We start from the raw sequence: 9,195 nt of genomic DNA, 5'->3' as shown, positions 1-9,195 counted from the left end.
AGTACCATAAAAAGCCTTTAGTGAAAAGCATTTTGGAGGTTTGAGATAAAAATCCATAAATAAATATCCCTCTGAGGCTTCTGCAGCTAATCATTCATGTTTTCCTGTAATACCTGTAATACAGTCAAAAAGTTCCACCTAGAGAAACTGGGCCTGATTCTCATTTATATTAAGACCTCTTTACACTGTTCTTGCAAGTGGCCTTCATGTGGGTTTAAATTACACTGAGTTTTTCAGCACAGTTTATAGAGAAGATTATTGCTCTGATTCTACACGGCTTGTATGGTATATATATATTGTGACAGACCCAGACCAGTGGGGTACAGGAGTCTGGTAGAGGGCAAATATACTGGTCACTGGATGAGTAGTTTTCTGTTCCCTGAGTGACCAGAGCAGGGGCTGTACTAGAGTAATCAGGAACCTGCTAAAACCAGTTAAGGCAGGCAGGCTAATTAGAACACCTGGAGCCAATTAAGAAGAAGCTTCTAGAATCAATTAAGGCAGGCTAATCAGGGCACCTGGGTTTTAAAAAGGAGCTCACACCAGTTTGTGGTGTGAGTGTGAGGAGCTGGGAGCAAGAGGTGCAAGGAGCTGAGGGTGTGGGTGTGGGTGTGCTGTGCTGCTGGAGGACTGAGGATCACAAGTGTTATCAGACACCAGGAGGAAGGTCCTGTGGTGAGACTAAGGAAGGTGTTTGGAGGAGGCCATGGGGAAGTAGTCCAGGGAGTTGTAGCTGTCATGCAGCTGTTACAGGAGGCACTATAGACAGCTGCAGTCCACAGGGCCCTGGGCTGGAACCTGGAGTAGAGGGGGCCTGGGCTGGGCCTGGGTTTCCCCCCAAACCTCCCAATTGACCTGAACTGTGGGTTCTTCCAGAGGGGAAGGTCTCTGGGCTGTTCCCCAACCCACATGGTGAATCTCTGAGGCAAGAAAATCCGCCAATAAGTGCAGGACCCACCAAGATAGAGGAGGCACTTTGTCACTATATATATATATATACAACTGTGTAAAGTGAGCACAAAGTGGGCTAAAATACTACCGAGTCTGAATCCTCCACTTGCATTGTTGGAAACATTGAGCAGCCAGTTGCAGATGTAAATGACCATAAATCTTGTGAGGCAGTGGAGAATCAGAGGCTTGGAGTTGAATTTGAAGAACAGTTGGGGAATTTCAGCTAAAATAGCTTTTGAAAGAAATCCCCCAAAGTAAATAAGGCATTTTATGCTATCTAATAGTTTGTTAAAATGCAGTTAAGAAAAATTGTATAACATTAAAACAGAAATATGAGCATTCTTGATTTGAGTAATAGACTGGACTTTACAAATTATCAATGTGCAAGATCACCTTTTACATTAATTTCAAATCAAACCAGATTAGCCTCCCTCCTGCTAAAATCTTGTGTTCTGTTTTGAATCTCTCATTTGATGTTGGACTTCTGCTGTCATTCACACATAGGCAACCTGATTGGACTCAATATGGTTACATAGTGTAAGGGCAGAATTTGGCCCAAAATTTCAGCTGATACTAAGCAGAGCTTAAATGTCTGAGGTAAAATTTGTTTCCCCAGCAAGTTATTAACATGTAAAAATGGGTTTATAATAAAAGTACTGACATAGTTTAAGAATAGCTTTCACTATCACAAATCCATAATTAGTTTCAGTGGATCAGAATCAATTTATATAACCTGCTTTTACTTATAGGCCTGGGCAAGACCCACTCATTCTCCTGCCATCATTGCAGGTTCAGAGAGAAGGAAGAAAATTTAGGTGATTTACACTACAGACTTTTGTCAGCATAGTTATGTTGGGTCAGGAGTGTGGGGGAAAAAAACCCACACACCCTAGTCAACATAGCTATGCTGACAAAAACCCTAGAGAGTAGATGCAGCTATGCTGACAAAAGAGGGCTTCTGTCAGCATGGCCGATCTTCTAGTAGGTGGTTTTACTATACCAGCAGAACGCCTTATGTTGGCATTCGCTGTCAGACTATGGGGCTCTGCCTATATAGCTATAGCAGTGCAGCTGTATTTACAGAGCTTGTGTAGTGTAGACAAGATCTTACTCTGTTACTGTCATTTTCATTCCCAGGGTTCAGAGCTGGCAAAACACTTATCTGATTTCTCAGATATGCAGATTTACTTTAATAGTTTGGGTCCAGATTCTGCTACCCTTGCTCACCCTGGGAGTGGCTTACTCTACGTGTAGTAAGTAGTAATCTCAGAGTAAGATGCTACTTAGTTCAAGTAAGGATGGCAGAATCTGGCCCAATGTAAAACTGATTTTTGTTACTAAAGTGCCATCATTCTTCTACTGCAGACTACTTTTATTGCTCTGTTCTGAAACAGCACACTTGACGGAGGTGTTAGAGAGGAAATTATATGATTTAATTAAAATGGTAAGTGCCTGAGTTTGTTTATTATTGTGTTAATCTATCCGGAAAACAGTCTCCCCCAACCTCAGATTCCCAGAGTGCCTCATAAACTAAGAAAAAGTAGTATTGAAGGAAGATACTGGGAGTCTTAGTATGTTTCGTGATCGTAGCTAAAGCTCTAGTAGTCTTTTGCTTATTTTTCCCTAGACATCCCTGGACTACCTTGAGCCAAGAAACAGTTCTCTGAAGCAAGGTAGGCAAAGAAGTATTGTTCTGCTGTTTGTAGACTCCAAACATTATCCAATAGTAATTTCCATAATCTCTTTATAATGTATTGGATTTGATAGTCAGCACTTAGCTCCCTTATTGTATATCAGTTCTTTCCCCATAGTGTTTAAATTATCTTCAAATCAGTGTATCTCTTTGAAGTCATTTTGCTCGTGGTGTTAGTCATGTTGTGGGGTGGGATAGGAGGTGGATCAGTAGTGCTCTCCCATCACTCTCTCTCTTTGTAAGAAAACCAAACTGGATTTGAGTTTGAAAACAAGAGAAGAAAGGATGGATGCGCTACTCATTTAGAAGTTTGCCTGAGTATAGTTTGGTATTTTCCCCAGTCCAACACTGAATTCACACACTGTGCAATCGTAATTTTTCAATTTTGAATTTGACAAGACATTGGTGCATTTGCAAAGCCAGAAAAATACTGTCTTTCATTATCCTCACACTCACCAAGGAGCATTAATGTATTGCATTATTAATAATTAGATTTCCTAGCTAATTCTACGGCTATTCAGTGGACAGTCTCTCTAACGGTAAATGCCATACTACTGTTTTTTCCTCTTATCCAAAAAAATTATTAGTCCGAGAACATAAGACATTATGAAAAGATATTATCATGATTTCAATTTCACAGAAATACAGTGCTTAAGAACAAACGTGAACCAGGGCAGAGATGTAGGAGATACATATGAATATTTTTTAAAAGTTATGAACTAAATTTAATTCTCGTTAATTCCTGAATAAAGAGAGAGCCTCTGCTACTATTCCTATTGCCCATGTTGTACTATCCATATGTACAAGTTACCTACTTGTATTTATTGGTATTTTGTGCTCAGCAGCAGCTGTGCAAGCTGTACAATCACTCACTAATATACTTCAGTGTTGACCTGGAGGGACTTGTCCAGGAATCATTTGCCTCAGTGATACCACCACCGAGGCCTTACATGTTTATGAGAATCTTCTTTTTTATGACATGGACACCTGAACTTGCAGAATTTTTTTTTTTAAATGCCACGTGGAGCAGTTCTCTTAGTGATTAATAGGATCTGCATGTTCTACGTACTTCATGTCTGTCCCAAAACAGAAGTAAGTAGTAACATGTGAAGTAGGGTCTCAGGAATACTTTTCCCTCATCTGCTGTAGCTGGTAATTATATCAGAGTATGAAGTTCATAGTGCCTGTGACGGGGTGTACCAGCCCTGCACTGGGCTGCTGGGGGCAGACCAATCGTTGTGGGCGCAGGTGGCCACGCCCCCTTTCCCTTGCTGCGCATGCTCCAGGTGGAGAAGCCAGATAAAAGGAGGCAGCCCATCTCTGTCAGGGCGGATGACAGAGGAGGAAGGATGTACACTGCTGGTTCCTACAGAGGTGCCTGCAACGCTCCTGGCAGTACAGCTCAAAGACCCGGTGACTCTCCAGGTGACTCTCCGACTGTGGAGACTGCCAGGGAAGCCAACCCGCCACCCGCTGAGAAGGCTGCTGCCTATAGACTGTTTGCTTGCTTTGCCCCTCCCAGGGATTGCAGCCTGTTTGCTGCTTTACCCTGCCCAGGGACTAATTCTCCAAGTGCCAGTACTACCCAGACTGGTTGGTGGTTTTGCCTGCCCAAAGACCACAAACTATTCGTTTAATGACCCCATCACAGGGCTGGGACCCACTTGGCCAAAATCACCCACTTAAAAGGGAATCTCGGTGACGGGGTGTACCAACCGAGCACTAGGCCAACAGGGGTGCCCCAGCTCAACCCATAAGGGACCTGTCACACTGCCCTTGAAGCATATTGCATTTATACTATACATGAAACTCCCATTAGTTAGTAAATTATAAAGATTTTGTGAAACCTTTGGTAATGTTTCAAAATGTATAAATACATTTTAAATGCTCACTTTATTAATTCCTGATTATACATTACAGTCTAAGCAAGTGTAAGGGCCAACTTCTCCCCCTTCAATGCATACAGGGAATTTGCCACAAAGTATTGAATAAAAGAGTTGAGATATTCGGCGTTCAAATAAAATTGTACAGCAAATTGTCTATATGTGTACAAAGGAAACCAGAAATTAAAGCAAGAGCTTGGATTATTATTAATATGCTTAAGAATGGCCTACATTTGTAAAACAAGGAAAAGGTCAAAAGGATTGTTCTTCATTATGGTTAGCAGAGAGCTCTAAAATACAATTTTTATTATGTTAAGTAATTAACTCGTTTTATACTGTAGTTCTCTTCCCATTTCTAGAAACATCAACATTTAGGACCTGATCCTACTCTCTGACCTGGGGCACTGCACCTGTGCAGAGCATTTCATGTGAAGAGCTCAGAATCCATAAATATTAAATAGTTAAGCCTTGTAAAACCCTGACAGGCAGGCAAATCAGACACTTTTTACCATTGAATAAACTGAGACCTTAACTGGTTAAGTTATTTGTCTAAGAAAGAAGACATTGTAATATAGGAAAGACATGGAAGTCTGATTGCATTCTGTGTCCACATATTGATAGTATTAGTAGAGCATAATGTGTTTAGATAGCTTTCTCTCGAGTGTTTTCAGCTACCAGAAGTCAGGGGAAGTAAAGAGCATGCCAGTAAGTACGTCTTAGAAGATGCTCAGCAGCATACATGATTAGATACATGATTAGTCCCATGTGGTTTATCTACAAGTTACTAGATACATTTTTCTTTCTACCCTTTCACCATTTCTGGTTTGTTTTTTCTCTGCTTTTAACTGGCTGGAGACAGAAGTGAAAACGCCCAAACATTTGAAAGCAGATGTGTTTTTACAGAATTTTGGATCAAGAACGGTCAGAAATATCATGACAGAGCATGTCCTTGAGAGATTTCTTGCCCAGCTACACAGACACTGAGACATGCAGATGGTATGGATGAAATCTGAATATGTATTCAAATTACTGGGTGATTATTGAAACCAAAGTGAAATTTTCACAATATTATGGTTAGCTTAAATATTTTGTACCTTCTATTGTTACAAGTAACCCCTAAAATGACTAGAACAACAAGAGATTAGAGATTTTTTTTTCTATTTTCTCAGTTCATGTATGCATTAGATAGCAATTAACACTTTGTGTATAATTGTTTTCACCATTTTGTTGCATTATTCTCAAACTTTTCTGGGGACTCTGACACCCCTGGATCTGCAAAAGGGTCTTACTATTTAATGTGTGATTTATCAGGGGATTTTTTTAGAAATAGTACTGTTTCTTTAAATAGACTGTAGCTTAGACTAAAAATGAATGGTGCATGAACCTCTAATAGTTGTTTTGAGATGGGAAAGCACTATGTGAAGTCATTTTGACCCCACCGAATATTCTCTTAAATTCCTTTAGGAAGAGACTGAAGCGTTTGAAAACATCGACAAAGAAGTGGGAGTTTGCAGCATCACACCCTATGTTGTACACTACTGTAGGGGTAATAAGCTGTTACTTTAAGAAACTAAATTATAGGATCAGGAATGGCTACATGATTTACCTTTTCCCCCTACATAGGTTATTTTGTGTGTTGAAATTTTGAGAAATAAACCAGTTCGGTGTATCTTCATAAGTTTATTAAAAGATTAAGATAGCAGTTATAAGACAAATACAAGTTTAAGCAAATATGTCACTAGCTAAGCTAATTTATTGGTTTCCAAACCTAATTTACAATGGTCAAATGCAATACAATGCAGTGGTCAAATTCAGGTTATAGTTGAAATATAATCAGTAAATCAAAAGTTCGATTAATCTAGCTCATCCATTACTCAATTAGTCATTAAATCAATTGATAATGAGCAAGTTACAGAAAACAATTCTTTTAAGGCTTTACGGGAAGGTTAAGGAGAGAATCTGTTCCCTTTAATTTGATCTCTTTAGCTAAGAGCTTGCTGAAGGTAGAAGCTATGACTTGCCTTGGTTTTAAGGAAACAGCTCTTAAAATAATTTCCTGCAAACTTTCTTTTTGTCTGCTTTTTCTCACATTAACTTTTGTTCAATCAAACTTTTTTATTTACCCGATATTTATTTTCCTTCCCTCCTTAACACAATGCCTGCATCTTTCTGGGAACCTGGCACAGACACAATGATTTCTATAATCTCACACTTATAAGCAGCTTTAGAATGATGTTGGTTTAACCCAGAGATCTCTTACTGTTTAAATAACAGATTTAGGGCTTATCTTTGTGACCCTTTCATTTGCAGCAAGCTGGGGTGTGAATCTACCCCCATGCTGGCAATCTACCCTTTCAAAGCAGGGTAAATCAAAGTAAACTAATGAACAGTTAGTGTGTGTCAGCAAGGTCCATATGGACTGTTAGCTCATGGCAGGCTAGTGTGGGGTAGATTCACACCCCCTGCTTGCTGTGAACTAAAAGGTCATGTAGACAAGCCTTTAAGGGTTTAGTGTCCTTTGGGGAACAATTACTAACCCACTCACCCAGGCAATGGAGTGATTCAAGTGTCCTTGAATTGCTTTACAGAAGAATTTTTACACTCTCTTCTTCTCAAAGTCCTTAGCTCATATGACTGGTCTGAGCTTAGAACTAAATTGATATTTACTGGTATCTTTATTGAGAATGTGTAATTTGAGCTCTTTTGCAAGCAGGAGGTAGTCACTCTTTTCTCGCTCTCTAGTTGCAGCTTAGCTAATGGTCAGAGGTGGGGTTTTTTTTTGTTTTTTGTTTTTTTTTCTATTTCTCCTTTTCTGGATGGCCTGTCCAGGGAAGAGAACAGAATACTCTTCAGGTGTCGTCGTGGGGCTGAGAATATCCCCTCTCTCGCTGCATGGCTGGCTTCTGTAGGGATCAGTGACTCCTCTGCTCCACCTCAGGGGAAAACTCTTTTTCAGTTAGGGATTTCAGCTTACTGCCTATAGCTCAGTGGCCAGTGGCCTGGCACCTTGAACTTGGAGTCACATCAAAGACTCCTGTCTAATGTATGCATGTCATAAACCAGTTCATTGCTAACTGCAAACAGGAAGTGCCACATGATAAGACACGTGTAGGCCAACTTCTGCTGAGGCCCCAGACATAAGTGTCTTCATTGTTTAAATATAACTAATGGATAGTCACCATTACACATGAGCTCACTCCCACACATTCTCAAGATAGTGAGTTAATTATGACACTGGGAAAGTACTCCCAGGCTACATCTTCAGTGGCACACCTACTTGAGTACTGGGCCATTTATATGCTCACACATGGATCCCATACTGCATTGAATGTTCACATGCTGTTCTGTACACAGGTGTATGCTCTGGACCTGGGTATATATGCATCCAGGTTGCCTTTTTGGGGGTATGTTTAGTTAGCACTAGCATTTCATGGGCAGTATCCCAGGATTCTTTGCATCACAGAAGACACTCTAGGATCCACCTTACTCTATGTTGGTGGTCATCTTGAAAGGAGGAGAAAACAGCTGAACTTTGGAGAACCGTTAGTCTTGTACAAATGCCCTGTCCCCAAACTGCACCTTTCCAAGCCCTTTCTCGCTGTCATCCCATTGGCCAACAAGCACACAGACTCAGGGGCCATAGTTTACTGATAATTTTTTCTATAGCTTCTGTCAAAAGCTTTATAGTGGTTCACGGTAATTCAATACAATGTTGTATTTACAGCTTTGTCTTGGTTGGGGAGCACGGGGGAGAAGGGAAGATGGTGGATTTCAAGTCCTGCAAGTAGCCCTGGAGAGAAAGGGAGGGGATATTGGCAGGGAAGGTGGAGATTTACCTTACCAGCCGCAGGTTCTGGTTCGTGCTGTGGCTTGCAGAGCCAGCTTTTCTGGGTAGAGCTGTAAGATAAAATGCTCCTCTTCCTCTGGGTCTTCTGTGCCTCATCCTTCTCTGCAGTCCCCACTGCCTGTCTGCCCCAGCCTTCATTTGCATCCCATTAGACAATGAGGCCACTGGGGTTGAGGTGGTGGTCATGAGTCACCTCAGGCTCTATACTAGGAACCCTGGAAAGTGCCCAGCTGAGCTCCTTAAAGATTGGACATGTTGGAGGACCCCTCCTGGTGTGACTGCAGGAGTCTTTTGCCCACAAGTACCAGATCTTCAGGTGCTTTATCTGTTCCTGCACTGGGCTGGATGATACTTCCCAGTACAGGTGTAAGTTCCTGGTGCTCCAGGAGCAGTTGTGAAGGATAGTGAACTCCCACCACCCATTTATAAGGACCTGGGTGTGCTCAGCTGACCTGGCAGCTGCTCTTAGAGGATAGTCTATGGTCACCTGTGCTGGTCAAAAAAGTACAGAGGAAAGCTGTTCTGAATTGATCAATGCAGCTCACTACTCCTGGTGACAACAGGTGGACAGGACCTTTACAGATTTGGGTGGGGGTCAGGCAGGAAAGAGTTCACTGCATTGTAGGAACATGGGCTGGAGGACTATTGAACTTGGGACTGGGTACAGTCACCTTGCCCCCATTCACATCACACACTGGTACGGGAATGGGGCCATGCCACTGCCTGAATCATGTTCACACCCACACTCCTCAAGTGGGCTAGCTTGCCCTGTATACACCTTTAAATCTGTGCCTCTGGGGTTTACACATGGAAGGTGCAGG

General features: G+C 41.5%; 1 long non-coding RNA gene across 1 annotated transcript; it reads left to right on the top strand.

The window, feature by feature from the left end:
* The first annotated feature begins 2,310 nt into the window (after positions 1 to 2,310).
* Positions 2,311 to 6,380, top strand: LOC135981150 (uncharacterized). The gene is made up of 4 exons (XR_010598112.1): positions 2,311 to 2,395; positions 2,579 to 2,624; positions 5,387 to 5,523; positions 5,992 to 6,380. It is a non-coding gene; the product is annotated as an uncharacterized LOC135981150 (long non-coding RNA).
* Positions 6,381 to 9,195: the final 2,815 nt, after the last annotated feature.

This window comes from Chrysemys picta, chromosome 2, assembly GCF_011386835.1.
Source record: "Chrysemys picta bellii isolate R12L10 chromosome 2, ASM1138683v2, whole genome shotgun sequence".
Lineage (NCBI taxonomy): Eukaryota > Metazoa > Chordata > Testudines > Emydidae > Chrysemys > Chrysemys picta.
The sequence above is the reverse complement of the archived record's forward strand: the minus strand, read 5'-3'. Positions and strand labels throughout refer to the sequence as shown.